The following is a 24934-nucleotide window of genomic DNA, read 5'->3' as shown; positions in this document are numbered from 1 at the left end:
GGAAACAAGCTATGTATGCTTTTCTCAGGAACTACCGTGCAACACCACATGGAACACTGGGCAAGTCGCCTGGCGAACTTTTATTTGGACGTCCTATGAGAATCGCACTACCCGTCATGCCAGCCGAGGTAACGGATAAACGTCTCGCTCAGAAGGATGCACTAGCCAAGGGCAAAATGAAAATTGCTCATGATCAACGTGCAAAGGAACAGTTCATAAAGGTTGGTGACACTGTTCTCGTTAAAAAGAAAAAAGAGGGAAAGTTAGATATGCCGTATGATACAAAACCATATAAAGTGATTAGTGTAAAAGGAACTATGGTAACAGCTAGTAATAGAGATCATAGTATAACACGTAATATGGCTTATTTCAAAGTGATTCCAACTAGTGTAGAAAATGATGAAGTGCAAAGTCGTGCAAAAGAAAAAGAAAAAAATAGTTATAACCCGACAAACAATTCATCAAGGGATGTTATTGCATTTAAGGACTCTCGTCCTAAACGTCATGTTAAACGCCCTACACGATTTGATGATTAATTGTGTTCCTATGTAATGAAAAGTATTTACTTATTATGCTAAACTAAATTTAATATTGTTTGAATAATGCAGATATCTCATTCAATATTTTGTAACTTTGTATTACAGTTTCTTTCATGTTTGTTTAACATTGCATATGTATTTTTAACATTGAAATCCTTTGTGGAAAAGATTAAGTTGTTTAAATTCTTTGTGTGCTTAATTAATGTTAAATGTATGCAGTATCTCTTAATATGGTAATAACTTACTTTGTGTCAATAACTTTGCTTTGTGCTACAAGCATGGTAGACATCCTGTATTCATTCTTTTTAAAGAAAAGGAGGGATGTCATGTTCACAGAAAATGGTACCATCCGTTTTCTATGTGCGGCGGCTGGGACGCCAGAGAGAGATTGGAGGTAAACAAGAGAGCGTACAGGACGCCCGCCAAGCTTGGTAGCTACTAGTCATGTAATCATATTAAGTATTAAAGTCAGTAACCAAGTCATGACTTTACATCAACCCTACAACCAAGACTTCCTCAGTAACACACAAACACCACAATTACCTTTAGAGTAATTAATTACTATCCTCAAGATCAATAATTAAACAATTAAAATACGCAACCTTTCACACTGACTCAGCAATTTACATTAAGGTATGAATTCCGTCTAAGCCTTCCATACTCAGACCAATTCAGGCGACTAATAACAGTAATTAGCCCCACGTTTACGTTATTCTAAAATGACGCTACTCCTCCCACGAGTCAATCAAGTGCCGGTACTTCCGGGCAGATAACGACGTTACGTTAATGGAACAATGTAGCCTTCGTGTGAGTCGATCAAGCAAGGATTGAGATTAATTACTTTGACTTCCTGAAACACGTCAATTACCCGGCCCACTGACCGTTAATTACGACAGACAATACTCTAATTCTTATCTGGCTGATGGCTAGGCTCCTCGAGACTACCGTAGCCGCTTGCAGGAAAGTATATTAACCCAAACGTATTCTACGTTACTCAAATTGTCAAAGAACAAATTCTCTTAAAGCAATGGGCGTTCCCTTGGTTACGTTATATTAATTGCCTCGCAATCACCTCACTGAATACTGGACTTCGATGTCCTACCAGATAACCAGGAGAATATATTTGTACCCAAGTACTCGTCTACAGCCGAGTTCCCCCACGACAATGACAAATCACACTAACAAATCACAGTGATTTACGTTACAATCCGGTTGCAATGACAATACTGCAGAACCTTGCAAAATAACATACAGGACATGAACCCTCTAGAACACTGCCCCACAATGGCTTTACTGGACTGCAATCACATCCGGTGATTGCTCAACACTAGCAACAATCACTATCAAATAACAACCCCCTTTGCAATAGCACACACGGCAAGTACTCTAATTTCCAAATATTAGGATACTGCACACACTTACTTACTGCTGCAAATGACCCCTAGAACATAGGTCAATATATATCAATCACCACACAGTAAATAACACAATAACACTGGGCACCGTGACACTACGATTATATATATATATAATTATAATTATTGCTGACACATGTAGCCTACAGCTATCAAACGTTATTGGGAACACTAAGGAGAATCTCACACTCCTTAAATCACATGGGTGAGTGATTTATCGGTCACGCATGCCGATAAACACTCGAGAGTTACGTTACTCGACAGAGCGGGGGCGGTCTCTCTAGACAGCCTCGTCACTCACCAAAACTCACTAAAATTACGTTAATTCATACTGCAACCACAATATATATATTTATATAAATCACACTTGTCACGGCCCTGGGAACAATACAAGAAATTTAAGCCACACTGTGGTACACTCCACAATAATCCTTGCCAGGAATCACTGGCGTTACACATACCTGAGCGCTCAGTGTTGGAATTCCACACCTGCAATACCACACATGGAAATGATATCACTCCGTCCCTCGGACGATCAAAAATGATTACCACAATGAAATAATATACTTATTACATGGACATCCTCACAGTCCTTGGCTAATCTATGTATCCTGTGTTCCCGTGTGTACCCACACACACACACACACACTGTACGTCTGTGTACACCAGACTTAAGTCCCTCTGGACTGACAAGATGACAACACAGGTGATTAATCTCCTCGCCCACAATTCATTCCACCTGAACAGGTGCTGCGTGACAATGTGACGGAACAATTGACCTCGAATTCAAGCTTTAGAGACTACTAATCACCAGAAATACACACATAGGTACTTACTCATTCATACTGCCGGCTTTACACACCATTCCCATACATCAGGCACCCCGCTTCCGGTGGCTGGCTCGCTCCGGGTGGCGTAAGCGGTAGTAGTATTTATTCGAAAAGATTGGCGCACACTCGAACCCCTCCCACTCAACAGGGCTGAGTTCGCACCCTCGACTCCCCGGTGAAGTGAAGCGTTCATACCCAGGTGACGCGCACAACGAAAGCGTCTCCCACAAATATGGGAAATTTGCCTTAACACTGACACGAATTTCCCCGTTCCCATATACTGCTACAGAGCACTAGCAAGTCTAATCATCACTGGTAATGGGATCTACGAGTCTGTTGCTGCTCGTATGCACATTCCCCCACGATCCCAGTTCACTGTACCTCTACCCCCTGAATAACAATGTCTTAAACCCCCTCCAAGCGACGACTTCGGCCGGATTCTGTGACGACCGATGTCGTAGGTGAAGCAGGAAGCACCAGCAGTTGAGTAGTCCAGCCACCACGACGCCCTATACTTCAATTTGGCCGAATTGAGTACAGAGAGCGTCTTGACAAGGTGGCGGCTGAGTTCAGAATGAGGCTACACCGGCTACTCCCCGCGTCCTTCTCGAAATAACCAATGAGAGGAAGGCATACAGCGGCCTACCCCTCACATCCAATCAGCGACGGTGTAGCATAGCCCCTAGGGCAACTCCAAGATGGCCGACCAACATGGCGGCTCAAGATGTTTACTAAGATGGCGGCTGGTTTCCATGACAACCACTCAAGTGGCCAGCCAGCGCGGGGGCCCACATGCTTCACCCACGCCTGCGGCCTAGCCGTTCGCGCGCAAAGTTGTCTGGCTCCATGCCATACAATGAGATGATGCTATCAGCTCTAGCACTGTCCACAGACATGCCACCCCGGCCAGGGTAACATTTATGGACTGCTGATGACTGGGGCTCTCACATGAGCCCAAACACTAAATGTTTCGGTTGCTGGTTACCAAACTTAAGTCCGCCCACTTAACAAGTGTACTGGCTCCCACAGGCATAAGAGCACTATTGTAAGTGAGCTGGTGAACCACCTCCTAACATAACCCCCCACCAAAAAGATAAAATTTCCCGGAGGAAAATTTCATCTAAAAATCACCAGCCACTTACACTTGCGCTCTAAAGTGCACGGCGGCTGGGTGGTGGTGATTCATCCGTTTTCTGTTGACGTCGGTGGCTGGTGGGACAAGATGTGACGTCACTGGCTCGTCCAGGGTGGTACTTCCTGACCATAGTGCGGTCGTGCTCAGGTTCTGGGTCCAGGTTAAGCCGGCTCGATGCCTCGCAGCTTCCCTTCCTCAGTCCCTTCACACTCTCGCCCCACTGGTCTGTGTCATACTGGACACAATATTTAGCACACTGGGATGGACTTACCAATGAAGTACAGACTCAACACCTTCCCTACCCTACCGACACAATTCCGACAGTTAGCAGACTGTCTTGACGTCCCAGTGACAGGGTTTTTCTTCCTGTCTGTCTGTCACTCTCAGACTGGGTTGCTCTACCGACTGAGTTGACTGGGCTGAGGCCTCTTCAGCAGCTGTCAAACCTCGCCCCTCACTGAGCACTTGGTCACTGACCTGCTCGTTCTTCAATCTCTCAGCGACCTTTCGTTTGTCTGAACGATCTTCCAACAGCCTGAAAGATTGGTCCAGAATCTCCACTTCACTTGTGGGAACCACAGCTACCTTAGCCTCACCACTGGTAACATCAAGCAGACGTTTACTCTCCTGAGTGGTGTTAACCCTCGCGGGCCTGGCGGGTCGACAGGTTATGGCGGGATCACCTGATCCGGGCCACACCCGTCTCACTGGGCTCACCTCCGTTTTCTGTGAAATGAAAGAAGGAAAATTGCTCTTTTTTCCTCTTACCTCATGCACCTGATCTTTCGCCTGATAAGAGGCGACCTTGACTTCCTCAGCTGGCGGCCGTGTGACATCGCCGTCAGCTGGTGAGACCCATCTGAGCCCCTCTGAATCAGTTCTCGTTTTCTGTGCAATAGAGAGAGAAGGATGGCTCCGGTTTCCTTTCACCTGCTGCCTCTCTTCTGGGCGGCGGTGATCTCTGCTCGACCGGCCGGCTGACGCTTGGTGTCAACGCCAGCGGGTTTAACCTTCCTCTCACCTGTTCCTGTTTCCTCTGGGTCATTTCCACAGGACAGACCCACCTGGTTCCCTATACCAGGAGTATTACCTATCAAAAGTCCATACACTGCCTTTCTACTTAGCGCAGCTTTGATCTTACCTTTGATATATGGGGTGTCTACCAACACGGACACTTCTTCCATGTCCTTACCAATGTCATCTGGGAACTGGACACGGAGGGTTCGACCTGTTCTGCTCTCAGGCTCAACCAAACTGCTCCTGACCATGTTAACTGTAGCACCCCGGTCTCGAAAGACACTCGTCCATTGCCCATTAACTCTTCCTCTAGTTAACTCGAGTGTGTGTCTTAGGGCATCACTTCCCACGGTACTCATGCCTGTAACTTGCACCTTGGTCCCCTTCTTAGTCTTAAGCCTAGTGCTGCTCGGGCACTTAGCTGCTCGGTGACCTGCCATGTTGCATGTGAAGCACCTGGGTCCCTTAACCTTGGGTTTCTGTTGGTGTCCCTTAGACTTACTTTCTTTAGGTTTGGCTCCCTTACATGGAGCTTGAGTAAACCTTTCAACCTTTGTCACACATCGATCTAGGTATGCATCCCTAGGATCGATCTTCTCCTCTCTTGGCAATAGAGGAGGTATCTCTACTTCCAGCGCCTGTACCTCTGAGCTAGGCGCGGCAGGAGGGGCTTGACTCCCCGTCCTTGCCTCGGATTGCACTCTTGCAATTTTCAATCTAGTCAATCTCTCGTGGTGGGCATTCCACATGTCAGCCACAAATTTGGCCTTATCCACTCCTTGCAGTTCCATAGCATCAGCTTGAGCTGCTAGGTACTCTAAAGTAATTTCCTCCTGGGGTTGTTCAGTCCCCCTCCTGAGAGGTTGTTCTGGTATCTGATTGACTACTTCCAATGAAACGTTTCTGTGGCCCAAGGAATCGGTCCTTACCCTAGGCTGGGGTCGCGACTCCCCTTCCTTCTCCTGGGGTGGACTCAATCCCACACCCCCTGACATACCGACTATACCACGGTCGGCTAGGGGAACTCCCTTGTCCCCTAGATCACTTCTGTTTGCTCTTTCTAGACATAGACGCCGTACATAGGCATTATGATCCTCAACATACCGCCGACATTCCTCATCTGTGCGAATGTTTCTATCCTTTGGCGGCACGCCATACTTAGTCACATACAGATAGATGTACTTATCCCTATAATCCTCATCCATTCTGTGTGTGTGGTGCGTGTGTACCTAATCCTGCTAACCGACAACAAACACACCCACAACAATATTGTTCTGAAATGTTCTTCACACCTTTCTTCATAGGTTTCTCAACTTGATGAATCTTACTTTTCTGATTATGAATCAAAAGTCTACGGCCCCACGTTGGGCGCCACGATGTGAGAGTTTTGAGTTTGTAACTTGTGAGAAGTTTTGGAATAAATTGAAATTGGTATAAGGAATTTTAGCTCTGAAAATTTCTAAGAACTTTCTTTATTCTTTAACCTTTATTCCTGTCGTGATATTCAACTAGGTCGCCTGAGGAAGGACTTGCTTAGCTAACACACCAGTGTAGTAAACAGCTCATTCCTCACTTTGGGACCATGTATGAACAATTGACTAGGCGCGAGCAAACGCCGAGACCCCAATGAAAATTTAAATCCCCCCCACTAGGCCGCCGACCTTCGCCAATCGCCGAAGCGAATCTAACGAGTAGGTCACGGGCTCTCACAACAATAATTTATTGTTGTGTGGTGCCGTATATTTGATCCAAAGCTCAGAAAATTAGTCTCAATTTTATTAGTCGAGTGTGAAGAACATTTGCATAACAATAATAATGTGTGGGGGTGTAACGAAAAGCCAGTGTTAACCATAACAACTTAATTTATTCAATAAAGTACTAACTACTACAACAAAACAAAGGAAATGTCAAGGACGTTACTCGAAATCCTTCCTGTGACACTATCAATGACAGCTAGACACCAGCCCCTCGGACTGCATAATGAACTAACTCGAACATAAGCGTGACCACAGAGGAATAAACAAGAAACAAGAACTAACAGATCTATAATCACAATTACAACAAATGACACAGTAGGTTCTGAAATACGTCTCCAGTAACCTCCTAACTGTTCTACGCCTCAGTGCAGTCTACTCCTGCAACAGCGGTTGCAATGCAATCAAATCAGTAGTCTTTCAATGACAACAATAACTAATGGGTTCACTGGCAACTCCAGCACCCTTCCTCAAATTAATCCTTACGTTAACACTCCGTCCCACGGACGATCAACAATCAATAACAATTGATTTACGTTAATAACACAATAACTTTTACGTTAATAACAAGGTAACATTTACGTTAAATTAATAACACTTACAACTGTCACTAGTAACGCGGAAATCAAACAACACTCTACCCGTCGAACATTCAGTGAGAAAATCCCATTAATCCCTGTACTTCCAGACAGCTGATTAATCTCTTTACTAGTTACGTTAATCGGTTACTAATCACTCAGCGATGGTTAACTCTGATTTGCAATGTCCATAGTGCTAAGAGAACGGTAATCACTCGTGATTACCTTTAGAGTAATTAATTACTATCCTCAAGATCAATAATTAAACAATTAAAATACGCAACCTTTCACACTGGCTCAGCAATTTACATTAAGATATGAATTCCGTCTAAGCCTTCCATACTCAGACCAATTCAGGCGACTAATAACAGTAATTAGCCCCACGTTTACGTTATTCTAAAATGACGCTACTCCTCCCACGAGTCAATCAAGTGCCGGTACTTCTGGGCAGATAACGACGTTACGTTAATGGAACAATGTAGCCTTCGTGTGAGTCGATCAAGCAAGGATCGAGATTAATTACTTTGACTTCCTGAAACACGTCAATTACCCGGCCCACTGACCGTTAATTACGACAGACAATACTCTAATTCTTATCTGGCTGATGGCTAGGCTCCTCGAGACTACCGTAGCTGTTTGCAGGAAAGTATATTAACCCAAACGTATTCTACGTTACTCAAACTGTCAAAGAACAAATTCTCTTAAAGCAATGGGCGTTCCCTTGGTTACGTTATATTAATTGCCTCGCAATCACCTCACTGAATACTGGACTTCGATGTCCTACCAGATAACCAGGAGAATATATTTGTACCCAAGTACTCGTCTACAGCCGAGTTCCCCCACGACAATGACAAATCACACTAACAAATCACAGTGATTTACGTTACAATCCGGTTGCAATGACAATACTGCAGAACCTAGCAAAATAACATACAGGACATGAACCCTCTAGAACACTGCTCAACAATGGCTTTACTGGCCTGCAATCACATCCGGTGATTGCTCAACACTAGCAACAATCACTATCAAATAACAACCCCCTTTGCAATAGCACACACGGCAAGTACTCTAATTTCCAAATATTAGGATACTGCACACACTTGCTTACTTACTGCTGCAAATGACCCCTAGAACATAGGTCAATATATATCAATCACCACACAGTAAATAACACAATAACACTGGGCACCGTGACACTACGATTATATATATATATATATATATATATAATTATAATTATTGCTGACACATGTAGCCTACAGCTATCAAACGTTATTGAGAACACTAAGGAGAATCTCACACTCCTTAAATCACATGGGTGAGTGATTTATCGGTCACGCATGCCGATAAACACTCGAGAGTTACGTTACTCGACAGAGCGGGGGCGGTCTCTCTAGACAGCCTCGTCACTCACCAAAACTCACCAAAATTACGTTAATTAATACTGCAACCACAATATATATTTATATAAATCACACTTGTCACGGCCCTGGGAACAATACAAGAAATTTAAGCCACACTGTGGTACACTCCACAATAATCCTTGCCAGGAATCACTGGCGTTACACATAAATGAGCGCTCAGTGTTGGAATTCCACACCTGCAAGACCACACATGGAAATGATATCACTCCGTCCCTGGGACGATCAAAAATGATTACCACAATGAAATAATATACTTATTACATGGACATCCTCATAGTCCTTGGCTAATCTATGTATCCTGTGTTCCCGTGTGTACCCACACACACACACACACTGTACGTCTGTGTACACCAGACTTAAGTCCCTCTGGACTGACAAGATGACAACACAGGTGATTAATCTCCTCGCCCACAATTCACTCCACCTGAACAGGTTCTGCGTGACAATGTGACGGAACACTTGACATCGAATTCAAGCTTTAGAGACTACTAATCACCAGAAATACACACACATAGGTACTTACTCATTCATACTGCCGGCTTTACACACCATTCCCATACATCAGGCACCCCACTTCCGGTGGCTGACTCGTTCCGGGTGGCGTAAGCGGTAGTAGTATTTATTCGAAAAGATTGGCGCACACTCGAACCCCTCCCACTCAACACGGCTGAGTTCGCACCCTCGACTCCCCGGTGAAGTGAAGCGTTCATACCCAGGTGACGCGCACAACGAAAGCGTCTCCCAGAAATATGGGAAATTTGCCTTAACACTGACACGAATTTCCCCTTTCCCATCGACTGCTACAGAGCACTAGCAAGTCTAATCATCACTGGTAATGGGATCTACGAGTCTGTTGCTGCTCGTATGCACATTCCCCCACGATCCCAGATCACTGTACCTCTACCCCCTGAATAACAATGTCTTAAACCCCTCCAAGCGACGACTTCAGCCGGATTCTGTGACGACCGATGTCATAGGTGAAGCAGGAAGCATCAGCAGTTGAGTAGTCCAGCCACCACGACGCCCTATACTTCAATTTGGCCGAATTGAGTACAGAGAGCGTCTTGACAAGGTGGCGGCTGAGTTCAGAATGAGGCTACACCGGCTACTCCCCGCGTCCTTCTCGAAATAACCAATGAGAGGAAGGCATACAGCGGCTTACCCCTCTCATCCAATCAGCGACGGTGTAGCATAGCCCCTAGGGTAACTCCAAGATGGCCGACCAACATGGCGGCTCAAGATGTTTACTAAGATGGCGGCTGGTTTCCATGACAACCAATCAAGTGGCCAGCCAGCGCGGGGGCCCACATGCTTCACCCACGCCTGCGTCCTAGCCATTCGCGCGCAAAGTTGTCTGGCTCCATGCCATACAATGAGATGATGCTATCAGCTCTAGCACTGTCCACAGACATGCCACCCCGGCCAGGGTAACATTTATGGACTGCTGATGACTGGGGCTCTCACATGAGCCCAAACACTAGATGTTTCGGTTGCTGGTTACCAAACTTAAGTCCGCCCACTTAACAAGTGCACTTAACAAGTGTACTGGCTCCCACAGGCATAAGAGCACTATTGTAAGTGAGCTGGTGAGCCACCTCCTCACAATGTAGTTGACACAAGAGAATGTGTGGAGGGAGTTAATATTTAGCAAGTTTAGGGATTTAAACAAGGGAGCTGAGTGTTGTCTGAAAGCAGAGTTAGTTATTATTCTGATAGCAGATTTTTGCTGTGTGATGATGGGCTTAAGGTGGTTGCAGTGGTAGACCCCCATGCACAGATACCATAATTAAGATAGGGGTAGATTAGTGCATAATATAGTGAGAGGAGAGCAGAGTTAGGAACATAATATCTGATTTTGGAGAGTATACCAACTGTCTTAGACACTTTCTTAGTTATGTGTTGAATGTGGGTGCTGAAGTTGAGTCTCTTGTCTAGGAATAGGCCAAGAAACTTGCCATCATTTTTATTACTGATGTTAATGTTGTCTATCTGTAACTGAATTGCATTTGATGATTTGCTTCCAAATAAGATGTAGTAAGTCTTTTCGATGTTTAATGTTAGTTTGTTCGTTGACATCCATAAGTGGACTTTTTTTAATTCATTATTCACAACATTATTTAGTGTATGTGGGTTGAGGTTTGAATAGATAAGGGTAGTATCGTCAGCAAACAATATAGGTTTGAGAATATTAGAGACATTAGGCAGATCGTATATATATATAAGAAATAGAAGAGGTCCTAAGATGCTGCCCTGTGGCACTCCAACGGTAATTGGTAGAGTGGAAGAAGTTGTATCATTGATGGTTACATATTGGTGTCTGTCACTATGATAGGATCGGATGTAGTCAAGGGCAAGGCCTCGGATTCCATAATGCTGGAGTTTAAGTAAGAGGTAGTTGTGATTAACAGTATCAAAGGCTTTTCTTAGGTCAATGAAGAGTCCAATCGGAAACTCATTTTTGTCATGGGCTGAGTAGATAACGTCAAGGAGACTAATGATTGCATCGTTGGTGCTCTTTTGGGACCGGAAGCCAAACTGGCAGGGGCTGAGTATGTCGAATTTTACGAGGTAGGAATAGATCTGTTTGAAAATAATTTTTTCAAATATTTTTGATAGAATGGGTAGATTTGATATTGGTCTATAATTGTTTATGTCCACCGGATTGCCTCCTTTATGGACGGGCGTTACTCTTGCTTTTTTGAGGATATCAGGGAAGGTGTGACACTCTATAGATTTGTTGAACAGTAGTGCTATGGGTGGGGCAAGGGCATGGGAGGCTCTCTTGTACACAATGGACGGAATTTCACTGGTGTTCCCTGCCTTGGTTTTTAGAGAGTGTATGATGGACACAACATCTGCCGGGCTGATTGGTGAAAGGAGAAGAGAGTTTGGATAGCTGCCTGAGAGATATGTGTTAATATGTGTCTGAGTCTGTGGGATTTTACTGGCAAGATTAGCACCAACCGATGAAAATAAACTATTAAATTCATTTGCCATTTCTAAATCAGTTGACGGTATATCCCCATCCTTGTAGAGTTTTATTTGGTTATGTGAGTGTTGTTTAGTTTCTAGGATACTAGAGATAGTTTTCCAAGTGCTTTTCATGTTGCCTTTTGCTTCATTGAATCTATTCACATAATATGCAAGTTTTGCCTTTCTTATGATACTGGTAAGCATTGATGAGTACCTTTTAGCTACTTCCTTTGAAACTAGGCCAATCCTAAGTTTCTTTTCATGTTCATGTTTCTTGTTGATTGAGTTGAGAATGCCACTTGTGAGCCATGGATTGTTTAATCTTTTGTCAGTTACTTGCTTGGTAAGAAGGGGACAATGAAGGTTGTAGAGGCTTAGAGTTTTGGAGAGGAAGAGGTTAGCTAATGAATTTATATCATGGGTATTATTGAATTCAGAATCCCAGTTAATATTGTAAAGTGCCTCTGTAAGATTGTCTAAAGCTGATTCACTGTGTAGCCTAAATGAAAGTTTCTTGCTTTTTGGTGGTGTTATGTCCTTGTTCGCTATGAGAAAGGTAGGATAGTGGTCAGTTGTTCTGTCGTAGATTATTCCAGATACAAGGGGAGCTGTTATGTTTGTCCATATGTGGTCCAAGGTAGTGGCTGATGTTTGAGTGACTCGGGTAGGTTTGGTGATTGTGGGGATTAGCATACAGGAGTTCATGCTGTTAAGGAAATAGTCAACTTGAGAGCAATTTTGTTGACCCAGGTCAATATTAAAGTCTCCTCCCAGAATGATGTGGTTTTTGTTGAGATTGTTGTTTATAATAAGATTCCTTAGGTTGTCTGAGAAAGAAGCTATGTTAGTATTGGGAAATCTATAGATGGCTCCAATAGTCAAAGAGGATTTAAGGGATTTAATTGTAAACTGAGCAAAGTATATTCACAGTAGTCATCTCTGTCACTAATAACACTGTTGCAGATAAATGTATCTCGGTAATATATAGCTGTGCCACCACCTTTTTTATTAGGCCTACAGTTATGAATGGCTTTATAACCAGCTAAGTTGTAGAGTTGGGTATAGTCTTTATTTAGCCAAGTTTCTGTTAAAATAATGAACGATAGGTTAGTACCTATTGCTGTGAGTAATGCATTTAAATCGTCAAAATGTTTACCAAGTGATCTAACATTTTGGTTATAAACTGATAAACAGGTGCTATTTTGAAGTTTGTTTTTAGCCTGGTGTGCTGTGAAATACTTGCAATAATGATGATCAATGTGCTGGTTGGTGTAGATATGAGACAGAAGATTTTGATCAGGATCAATATCAGTGTGCATAGAGATGCAGAGGGATCACGATACAAGATACACGATAAAGCAAAACACAAGAATAAAAGCAAATACAATAAAATAGTAACAATTAAGAAGTAAAATAAAGATCCAATAGATAGCCAGGGAGGACACAGAAGTTACATAAAATAAAAAACAAAAAATCAGTAGAGACTGACAATATAAATGTAAAATAAAAAATAATAAGAAAAATAATAATAATAAAAAAATGATCTTGAAGATAATTAGCTTAGTAATGGTTAATTAACAGGGTAATAAAAAGCCCTAGGTTTAGTGACAAGGAGATTAACTAAGAACAAATAATTAAGAGTATAAAACAGGCAAAGATGACAAACAAACAAAAATAAAATAAAAATAAAAATAAACACCTTTGGAAAGGAAAGGCAGAGCTTAAGTACACTTTGGTTGTATGTGAGACTACAAATTATGTTCTGGTTATTCAGCTGAGTATTATTAAAGTCAGTAACCAAGCAATGGCTTTATATCAACCCTACAATCAAGACTTCCTCAGCTACACACAAACACCACACTGGCAACGAGGATGAACTGTGAACGCAGGTATTACTTGAGCTTCTAACACAAGGAAGGAGCATGCTGTCTCGCCCGGAGGAGGAAGAGAAGCTGTCTGTGAGCACCATACCCGATGCTGTATGCTAACCAATGCTGTATGCTAACCAATGCTGTGTGCTAACCAATGCTGTGTGCTAACCAATGCTATGTGGGAACCAATGCTATGTGCTACCCAAGCTGTGCTGACTGAAGCTGTGTACTAAGGAATCTGGATATCTGCCGATGCCGTGTACGAAACGACGCTTTGATGCTATGTACAATACTCAATGTTGTATACGAAACGACGCTTCGTTCTACAAAATTCATCATGCTGTGAACTCTGCTGTGTTGACAGTGCTGAAAACTCATCAAACAACAACATTGCTGATAACTGCTGTACCAACTGCTGTGCCAACTGCTGACAACTTCTGTGCAGCTGTAGGTAGGAACAACACCACATGTACACAAGGCTAGGTAAGAAGTCAGTTGCTGCTATATTGTGCACTGTTGTGAACTTTTGCATTAAAATGCTTGTGTGCTTTGCAAAATTAAAGTATTTACAGTGAATTCTTAACTAACATATACAGCGCAGAATTAAAGTAATTACAATGAATTCTTAACTAACATATACAGTGCAGTAAGTGTATTCTGAGAAAGATTTAGGTGATAAGCTTACTTTTATACAGTAAAAAATGGCAAATATACCTCAGTTTCCTGCATTTGATCCTGACTGTGACCAGACAAACCTGTCACAGAGGTGGGTCAAATGGCTTAAAAGGTTTGAAAATTTGTTGATATTTTCTGACATCAAAAGTGCTGAAAGAAAGCGTGCCTTTCTACTTCATTATGCAGGTGATCGAGTTTGTGACATCTTTGACACACTGAAAGACTCTGGTTGTGCAAAAGATTATGACACTGCCAAAGCCAAATTAACTGAGCACTTCAAACCAAGACAAAATACTGCAATGGAAATTATGCATTTCAGGAGAGCCAAACAACTCTTTAATGAAACTGTGGATCAATACCACACACGTCTGCAGGGTTTAGCAGCCCTTTGTGAGCTTGCTGATGTTGACAAAGGAATCAAACAGCAAATAATTGAAACATGCACATCTACACATCTCTGTCGAAGAGCTCTAGAACTTGTTGATGATGAAAGTTCTCTTACCAAGATACTGGATATGGCTCGTCGAATGGAAGATGCTGCACGTGATGCTCGTGTCATGGAGTGCAGTGCCAACAATGGTTCTGCCACTGTTACTAACAGTGATGAGGTATGTAAGGTTCAGGGAGGACACCGTGATCAAAGAAGATTTCATGCCAAGCCTAACAATAAATTGAGCCGAGAACCACATCACAACTGGAGTCATGGAACAAGACTCAAGCAGTCACAACGACTCACATCAGAGGGTGTCAACAATAAATGTCACAATTGTGGAGGAGACTACCCACACCAAGATAATGTTTGTCCTGCTCAAGGTAAGAAGTGCTATGAGTGTCGAAAACTAGATCATTTTGGTGCTATGTGTCGTTCGGCACTAAAGAAACCACAGTCAGTGAATAAAAGCACTGTACGAGGATCACGTCATAGGGGTGATAAACAAGTTTACCGAGCAAAGGTGGTAAACGCAATATTGCACCTCATATCCAAAATGTTAATAATATACAAGACATGTCATTACAGCCAGTCTCAAATGACAGTGAATGTGATTACATTTATGGAGTACAAGCAATCACAGAATGGAATGATCTTCCAAACAACCCAGAGACTATAGTATACATTGCAGGTATTTGTCTCAAAGTTCTCATTGACTCTGGATCAAACATTGACACCATTGCTGAATGTCACTATGAGAAATTTAAAAAACAGTTCCCAAAGCTTGAACACTATAATGGCAAAGCCACTGCCTATTCTTCAAAGGTAGCCTTGCCAGTGATTGGAACTTTCACTGCAGAAATTAAGTCAAAGAGTGCAATGCTCACTACTACATTCCATGTTGTTAGGAATGCAAAGGAGTCTCTACTCAGTTACAAGACTTCAACCAAATAGGGGCTACTGCTACTTCAGCTTTCTAATGCTGTAGCAGTGGAATCTGCAAACAATGTTGATGCTATTGTTGCTGAATTTTCTGATCGATTTAAATCCATAGGTTGTTATACTGATAGCAAAGTACATCTGCATATCAACCCAGATGTAATTCCAGTTGCCCAACCACATCGCCGACAGCCATTCCATACTCGCAAGAAAATCGATGCCGAACTGGATAGGCTGATCGAACTAGATATCATTGAACCAGTAACAGGCCCAACACCATGGGTAAGCCCAATTGTCACTCCACCAAAACCGAAGAATCCAGATGAGATACGCATTTGTGTGGACATGCGTGTTCCCAACAAGGCAATAATGCGTGAACGCCATCCTACACCCACTGTAGATGATATGATATACCGCCTGAAAGGTTCAACTGTAAGTTGAACCATTTGCAAGTTAGATTTAAACAAGGGCTATCATCAGCTTGAACTTGATGATGAGAGTCGATTCATCACAACGTTTACGACACATCGAGGTCTGTATAGGTAAAAGCGCCTGAGTTTTGGTATTAACAGTGCTGCCGAGGTATTCCAGCACATCATCAGCCAGGTATTGCAAGATATACCTAATGCTGACAACATGTCTGATGACATCATTGTTTATGGCCGTACCCAAGCTGAACACGACAAAGCTCTTCGTGCAACATTGCAACGCTTACGAGACAAAAATCTGACGCTAAGCCGAGCAAAGTGCGAGTTCAATCAACATAAAATTGAATTCTTTGGACATGTACTTAGTGACAAAGGTCTATCTCCAGATCCTAAGAAAGTTGCAGACATAAAGAATGCTGCCCCTCCTTCAACATCCACTGAAGTACATAGTTTTCTGGGAATTGCAAACTACTGTTCTCGCTTCATTCCAGATTTTGCTACCATTACCAAGCCTCTACGTGAGCTCCTGAAGAAAAATGCATCATGGTATTGGAGTGATATCGAGCAAAATGCATTTGATGCTGTGAAAGGTGCACTAGTAGAGAATGCGACTGCTGCGTACTTTGATCCATCAATGGACACTGAGTTAACGGTGGATGCTAGTCCTGTTGGTTTAGGTGCTGTGTTAGCCCAACACAAACCTGGTCAACCAGATTCCAGAGTAGTAATTGCCTACGCCAGCCGTTCTCTCACAGATGTTGAGCATCGATACAGTCAGACAGAGAAGGAAGCTCTTGTTCTTGTATGGGGCTGTGAACACTTCAATGTGTATCTGCTTGGTGCACCCTTCACCACGATAGTCACTGACCACAAACCGTTGGAGACCATCTTCAATAATTCAAAGTCCAAACCACCAGCTCGCATTGAGAGATGGGCTCTTCGTCTGCAACCATACAACTTTACGGTGAAATACAAGCCGGGTGCAGGCAATCCCGCTGATTACATCAGTCGACATCCTGCCAACAGTTTCACCATCACCAAGCATCAGCAAGTTGCCGAGGAATATGAACATCCTGTAACCTGTGATGCAGTCCCTAAGGCTCTCACTCTTGATGAAATACGTACTGCAACCCTAGAGGACCCAACTCTGCAAGCAACAGTGGATGCATTGACTAACAAAAAGTTTCCACGCATCCCACCCTTAGGAGTTGACCAAGATGCATTCAAAGCACTTGAACGCATCCAGACAGAATTAAGTGTTACGCAACAACACGACACCGTGCTGCGAGGTACTCGTATCGTCATTCCAGTTGTTCTCCAGCAACGTGCTCTGAAACTTGTACATCAAGGACACCAAGGTCTTGTTAGGACCAAACAGCTGCTACGAGAAAAGGTGTGGTTTCCTGGCATTGATCGTCAAGCAAAGGATATGCATGATGCCTGTGTCCCTTGCCAAGCTGCAGTGGATACTTCAAGACCAACACCTGTACAACCTTCACCACTACCTGCTGCACCATAGACGGAAGTATCGATGGACTTCTGCGGACCGCTACCAACTGGAGAGTACTTGATGGTAGTCATTGATGATCCCTCACCTAATCCAGAAGTAGAAATCATCACTTCCACATCTTCAAAGGCTGTCATCCCGAAGCTCGACAAGATCTTTTCAAACTTTGGCATTCCTGAAGTTGTCAAGACGGACAATGGACCGCAATTCAGTGGACAAGACTTCGTTAACTTTGCTGAGCATATTGGATTCAAACACCGCCGTGTGATGCCACTACATCCTCAAGCAAATGGAGAAGTCGAGAGATTCATGCAACCTCTCATGAAAGCGGTAAGCTGTGCCCATGCCGAAGGACGATCCTGGAAACAAGCTATGTATGCTTTTCTCAGGAACTACCGTGCAACACCACATGAACACTGGGCAAGTCGCCTGGTGAACTTTTATTTGGACGTCCTATGAGAATCGCACTACCTGTCATGCCAGCCGTGATAACGGATAAACGTCTCACTGAGAAGGATGCACTAGCCAAGGGCAAAATGAAAATTGCTCATGATCAACGTGCAAAGGAACAATTCATAAAGGTTGGAGATACTGTTCTCGTTAAAAAGAAAAAAGAGGGAAAGCTAGATATGCCGTATGATACAAAACCATACAAAGTGATTAGTGTAAAAGGAACTATGGTAACAGCGAATAATAGAGATCATAGTATAACACGTAATATGGCTTATTTCAAAGTGATTCCAACTAGTGTAGAAAATGATGAAGTGCAAAGTCGTACAAACAATAAAGAAAAAAATAGTTATAACCCGACAAACAATTCATCAAGGGATGTTATTGTATTTGGGGACTCTCGTCCTAAACGTCATGTTAAACGCCCTACACGATTTGATGATTAATTGTGTTCCTATGTAATGCAAAGTATTTACTTATTGTGCTAAACTAAATTTAATATTGTTTGAATAATGCAGATCTCTCATTCAATATTTTGTAACTTTGTATTACAGTTTCTTTCATGTTTGTTTAACATTGCATTTGTATTTTTAACATTGAAATCCTATGTGGTAAAGATTAAGTTGTTTAAATTCTTTGTGTGCTTAATTAATGTTAAATGTATGCAATATCTCTTGATATGTTAATAACTTACTTTGTGTCAATAACTTTGCTTTGTGCTGCAAGCATGGTAGACATCCTGCATTCATTCTTTTTAAAGAAAAGGAGGGATGTCATGTTCACAGAAAACGGTACCATCCGTTTTCTATGTGCTGCGAGTCAGACGCGAGTGAGAGGTAAACAAGAGCGTACAGAGCGCCCGCCAAGCTTGGTAGCTACTAGTCATGTAATCGTTTATAAGTATTAAAGTCAGTAACCAAGCCATGACTTTATATCGACCCTACAACCAAGACTTCCTCAGCAACACACAAACACCACAGCATAGAGGTAATTAATTTAATAAAAGACCAATAATTAAAATTAGAATTTGCTTCAACCACCTGGTCCCCTAAGAAAACCTGAACACCTTTAAACATGGTATTTGACAAACCGTTCACAAATTCCACGTAGTCATCCTCCTCCAATTTTGTGGTATTATCATCTTTGGATAATGATATTTTAAAGTTAGTTAGTTTAGTTCATTTATTATGCACCCCATACCCATCTTGTGGGCGGTAATGGAAAGGGTTACAGAGGCACATAATGGGCTCAGGGACTGAACCCCACAATTCATTTAGCTAAGCAAGTTAAAATCTTGATGAGCTAGTTACAAAATTCAGTATAAGTCATCACATCAACAATGTGTTCTAAATCGACCCCAAGTACAGTTTCTAAATTAAGCAACTGACATATGTGGAGAGCTAGTGTCACAATTGATATGTTTGTCCTGCACACCGCCCCCCATCCAGTGGGCATCGGTGGATAGGTTACAATCACTTAGTTACTACCTACAGTTAGCAAACTAGTGATATTTGGCTAAAATTTCTGATAGCAGATCATTTTGAATGAAATATTTACACATCGTTAGAACATTGGTTATAGAATTGTCTCTAAATTGACTTATCTTTTCGCACTCCATCACATAGTGACGGAGGGTGTGCGAATAATTTTGTTGACACAGTTTACATTTGGTCAGGTCTACATCAGCAGATAATGAGAATTTCCAGAGATACTTGTAACCGAGTCTAAGCCGAGCAGTAGTAACATCTAGAAGTCTGCTAATTTTATTGGGTGATCCATAGACGTGTGGCTCCTCTTGCATGATAGTATGATGATAGATGGAATTACTGGTGTCAATTTCACTTTGCCTCAGATCTACAAGATCTTGTTGAAGTTCTCGGTGTACTGCTGCTCTCAGATTGCTCATTGACAATCCAAGGTTACACTCAACGGCTCCTCTAAAGGCAGATTCTTTGGCTAACTTATCAGCTCTATCATGCATTCGGAGGCTAACATGAGATGTAGACCAAATGAAATGGACTCTGTTACCATCCTGAATAATTTTGTTGTATTTGTGTCTAGCTTCAGACACGAGAATGTACAGTTATGTCTTAAAGAGTTGAGAGCATTTAAGGATGATAAGGAGTCACTTACAATTAATGTATCAAGTTTGGAGACTTGTACACATTTCAGTGAAAGGAGCAAGGCAAATAGTTCGGTCTGAAAGGTAGAGGCCCAGTTGTTTATACGGACTCCCCACTCAAAGCATAGGCCATCGCTCATTGTCAGGACAACTGCACTTCCAGCTGCACCCGTGGAGCGGTGTAAATAACCATCAGTGTATATGATTTGAGAGAGAGAATGCTCTGTGGACAGAGTATCAATATGGTTTAAGGCATTGAGCTTTGCCTCAAAACGAAGCTTGGGCTGATCTCTAATTTGCTTCTTGGGTGGAAAGGGAGGGATTAAAACTGGAAAGGGTGTAATCTCCCACGGTGCAGGAAAGTGCCGTTGTTATTTCTCTTGGTACAAATTATGAACCTGATACATTCTGAGTTGAGTTCCAGTTTTAGTTATCCATTTGGAACAATGCTTATCTTCAATAAAGAAATTCTGGAGGGCTTCTGTGCAAGGGTTAGGATGAGTTAGCCTAAGCATTTTTATACCAATTGACAGTTAATTTCAGTAACACGATCAAAAACGCTCGGAATATTAGGTTCCTTTCTAATATTAAGTATCTTTGTGGTACGAGGGCACCCATGGATTATCCTCAAGGATTCGTTCTGCAATTTTTCAAGCCCTCCACGCTTTCTTTCAGGCATCAGGACAAGCAGAGGTGCAGCATAATCCACTAAATATCTGATGTATGCAAGGTACATCATTTTGACAATTATGACATTGGCACCATAGCTGTGGGAACCGACCTGTGAGATTGAAATTTAATTTATATGAATTTATATAGAATTTATATTTACGTTAATTTATATATTTCGATAGCAATTAGCACTTTAAGGGGACCGCGTCGTACATATCCGGCGAGTTTGTTTATGCAGGTTCTACCCCCGCATCGTAAATAGCCGGGCAATCTAAAAAAAAACATATACACTTATATACACAAAATACACAATACACATATACACAAAAAACATATGGAACTCACTCCCTAGTGAATTGAAAAACTGTAAAACTTTTGCCTTATTTAAAAGCAAAACCAAAAAGTACCTAACTTCATCTTCTTAGTTTCCTACACTGAGCTTTAAATTTGCTCTGTACCTAGTGTTACCCAATCTCCTAATTTTTATGTAATGTCAAACAACCTTATCATTGTGTTCATTGCTGTCTTCTTTTATGTGCTAGCCATATGCTGTATTGTGACTACCAATTTTTGTCAACTACCATTCAAGCTGTCATTGCAATCAATCTTATATTGTTTCTGCTGTATTGTGCCTACCAATTTGTTGTCAACTACCATTTTAAGCTGTCATTGCAATCAATCTTAGCTACCTATGTGCTTTAATATACTGTACCTACAATTTTCTCTCATCTTCTTTTTTTTTTTTTTTCATTTCATGTAATCTGTTATCATTTTTTTGTCTATAAATTTTGCAAGTATTTACCTCCTTAAAATTTTCTTAGATTAAGGACCTGCCCGAAACGCTGCGCATGCTAGTGGCTTTACAAGACTGTAATTACCATATTTGTATCCTCACATTCCTTATGTACATTCTTGTATATGCATACATAAATAAATAAATAAATAAATATAAAATCCAATTCTTATTCGATCGACTTGGGGTTTGTATGAAAATGTTTGCCATTAATTTTTCGTTTTTTCTAATAGGCACATGGCCTATTTGAGAAAACGGCATTGTATTTTAACTTAGAGGTGAGACTATTGAGTTGGTGACACAATAAGGGTAATCGCCCACTTCACACACTCTTGTGTAGTCCGCGATCATGATTCTACATTTATATGCATATGTCTGTGTAGAAAATTTTATTGCGAGTTCAGTGATATAAAATTTAACGCTGTAGGACTAATGTGGAGCTGACAACAAACAAAAGAGTATGAACATTTTGTTGCTGTTTGGGCGTACGGCGAGTGATCTACGTTTTTATTTATTTCGTGGTGAAATAGCTAATACTTTGGTTACATTTTAAACATATGATCTTGTAGAGAATTTTATTGCCAACACATTGATACCAAAATGAAATACGTAGCTTGAGAATTGGTGTCACGAGAGTGAAAAGATTACACACTGTTTGGTGTTTACGCCCAAAACGCCACGCGCACAATGCCCTATTTTTTTTTTCACGGGTACCGCGCGCATTAAAGTGCTATGATGTTAAGTGGACTGTATTTCTGCAATAATCTTACAAATCGATCCTTACACATTAGGGGGGGGGGTATATTAAATTTATATATATGCAGCCAATCAAACTACAGTATTAAACTACATATATTAGTAAATTAAAATTGAGGAGGTTCCTTATCTTATTGTACAGCAGGCTTAGTCCACCAGGTATAACTAGGATGTAGACACCAAATTATCCTCGTGTGAGGCTAGCTTCCATCACCCATAGTAACTGATATACCAAGATAAATTCTTGCTTCCTCTTCTTGCAAATCAAACTTGCAAATCCCTCTGCGAAGTTTGACCTCATGCAAACAGCTGCTAAGCAAAAAACCAACCTCTATATAAATGAGTGTCTTACTAAGCAGCGTGGATCCCTCCTCCACAGGCTGCGCCAAGTTCGTAAACAAAACCCTGGTCTTATCAAGCAGTGCTACACTAGGAATGGTACGATTTTTGCGAAGAAAGAAGCTACAGGAAAAAGATATGAAATAAAATGTGACCAACAACTCCTGGCCTTCCTAAGTGATTGTGGTATATCTGAAAACCTGAACCCGACCAATGCCAGTACTTAAATTAACTCTTTCAGTGCCTGAGCCTAACCTAACTTAATCTAACTTTGTCTAAGGTGCTGTCTCTGCCTTACCATTTACCTGATGTTCTCCTATTCCTATAATTTCCTAAATAATCCATCAAGTCTCCATGCACTTATGCAAGCATCTACCTCAGTCTCATTGTAAAATTTTACTCTTAAATCTAATCTTACCCTATTCCATTTATATTTTAAATTTATTTGTATTGATCTATGTCATTTTTTTTAAATCAATTATTGATCTCATTTTTGTTCTTTTAATTAAGTTCATACTAATTATAAGTTAAAACTAAGCTTAATAAAATTTATTATCTTTAAGATTATTTTACTTTACAATTATCATTTGTCAAATTTTTTTATATATTCATCTTGACAGTCTCTACTGATTTTTTGTTCTCTCCGCCAAACTTGTATATTGTGTTTTGCTATAATTACTTCCTATTTTACAGCAGATTTGTTTTTCATCTGTTCATGTAATTGTTATCTTATTGTATTGTGACATTCTTTTCTATATTGATATATATTTTCTGTCTATTGTTACTTACATTGTACCTGAGAGTACCTGTAAGCAATCTACCTCATTTTTCATTTTTGCTCAATTTTTTTGGTATTGCTTAGTCTTGTTTATATTTTTGTTTTGTATATCTATATCTTGTGTTTTGTATAGTCCATGTTTATATGTTTTTTTCTCTAATCTCATTTATTACCTAGGTTTCCTAGCCTAGCCATACTCCATTGTACCCCTGTAAGCCCCTTTTGTGTTTGTTTGGTACAGTATTGTGTACATTTATTTCTTTTTGTTTCTCTTGTTTTTCCGGCAATCAGCTTTTTTTTATGCAGTCAAGTATAGACCCAGAACTTAACCTCTTATCCACTATCTATGACAATAATCACTTTAATGATCTAAATTGCAGATATTTTGCAGCACATGATGTAAACAATGTATTAACTCATAGTCACAATATCTCTGTAATCAATTTGAACGTTAGATCCCTAGGCAAACACTTCGATGATGTTAGTGCCTTGATTGAAGCTATTGACAACAATTTCTCTTTTATTATACTTACTGAAACATGGTTGAAAGATGATACTACTCAACTCTTTAACATGCCTAACTACTCAGCAATCCACAACTGTCGTCAACTCCAGAGAGGTGGTGGCACTGCTCTTTACTACCACCAAGAACTAACATGCTTAAAAGAAATTAGAACTAGAGACTGCTATGGGGAGTATATCTTCGCCAGCTTCAGAGTCAAGGGTGCCGAGTCTATCCTGTCTGTGGGTGCAGTTTATAGAATTCCTAACACTGATGTGTCCGAATTCAACTCAAACCTTAGAAATCTAATACTTGATAACAGACTGAACAAAAACCACCTAATTATTGCAGGGGACTTTAATATTGACCTCTGCGAGCCAGAACACCCTACTGCTGTTAGCTTCCTCAACTGTATGAATTCCTGCTTCCTCATACCCTTAATCACTAGACCTACTAGAATCACTGATAGCACTGCCACGACTCTTGATCACATCTGGACAAATATAACCTCTCCGCTTACTTCAGGTATAATCACCGATAGCACTACAGACCATTACCCCACATTTCTCTTAACTAACATTAGCAAACCACCTCTTGAGTCAAGAGAGATACGTTTTAGACTACACAATGAAACTGCTATAGACAATTTTATAACTGCTACTGATAATGTCAACTGGGAGTCCGAGTTAGGTAACATAGAGGACATCAACCTAGCAGTTCAATCTTTTCTTCAAATAACTCTTAGCCTTTATAATACCCACTGTCCTATGCTTACAAAACAAGTCACAACCAAAAGGCTTAACAATCCCTGGCTTACAAAGGGAATACTTAAATCTATTAATAAAAAACATGACCTTGAGAAAAAGTATAGGTTAGGGATTGTCTCCAAAGAATTCTCAAAGAATTACTCATTATTGCTATCTAAGATAATTAGACGAGCCAAAACTAAATACTACGAAGATAAATTTACCCAAATAAAGAGCAACATTAAACAAACATGGAGAACA

This window comes from Procambarus clarkii, chromosome 4 (genome assembly GCF_040958095.1).
Source record: "Procambarus clarkii isolate CNS0578487 chromosome 4, FALCON_Pclarkii_2.0, whole genome shotgun sequence".
NCBI lineage: Eukaryota > Metazoa > Arthropoda > Malacostraca > Decapoda > Cambaridae > Procambarus > Procambarus clarkii.
The sequence above is the reverse complement of the archived record's forward strand: the minus strand, read 5'-3'. Positions refer to the sequence as shown.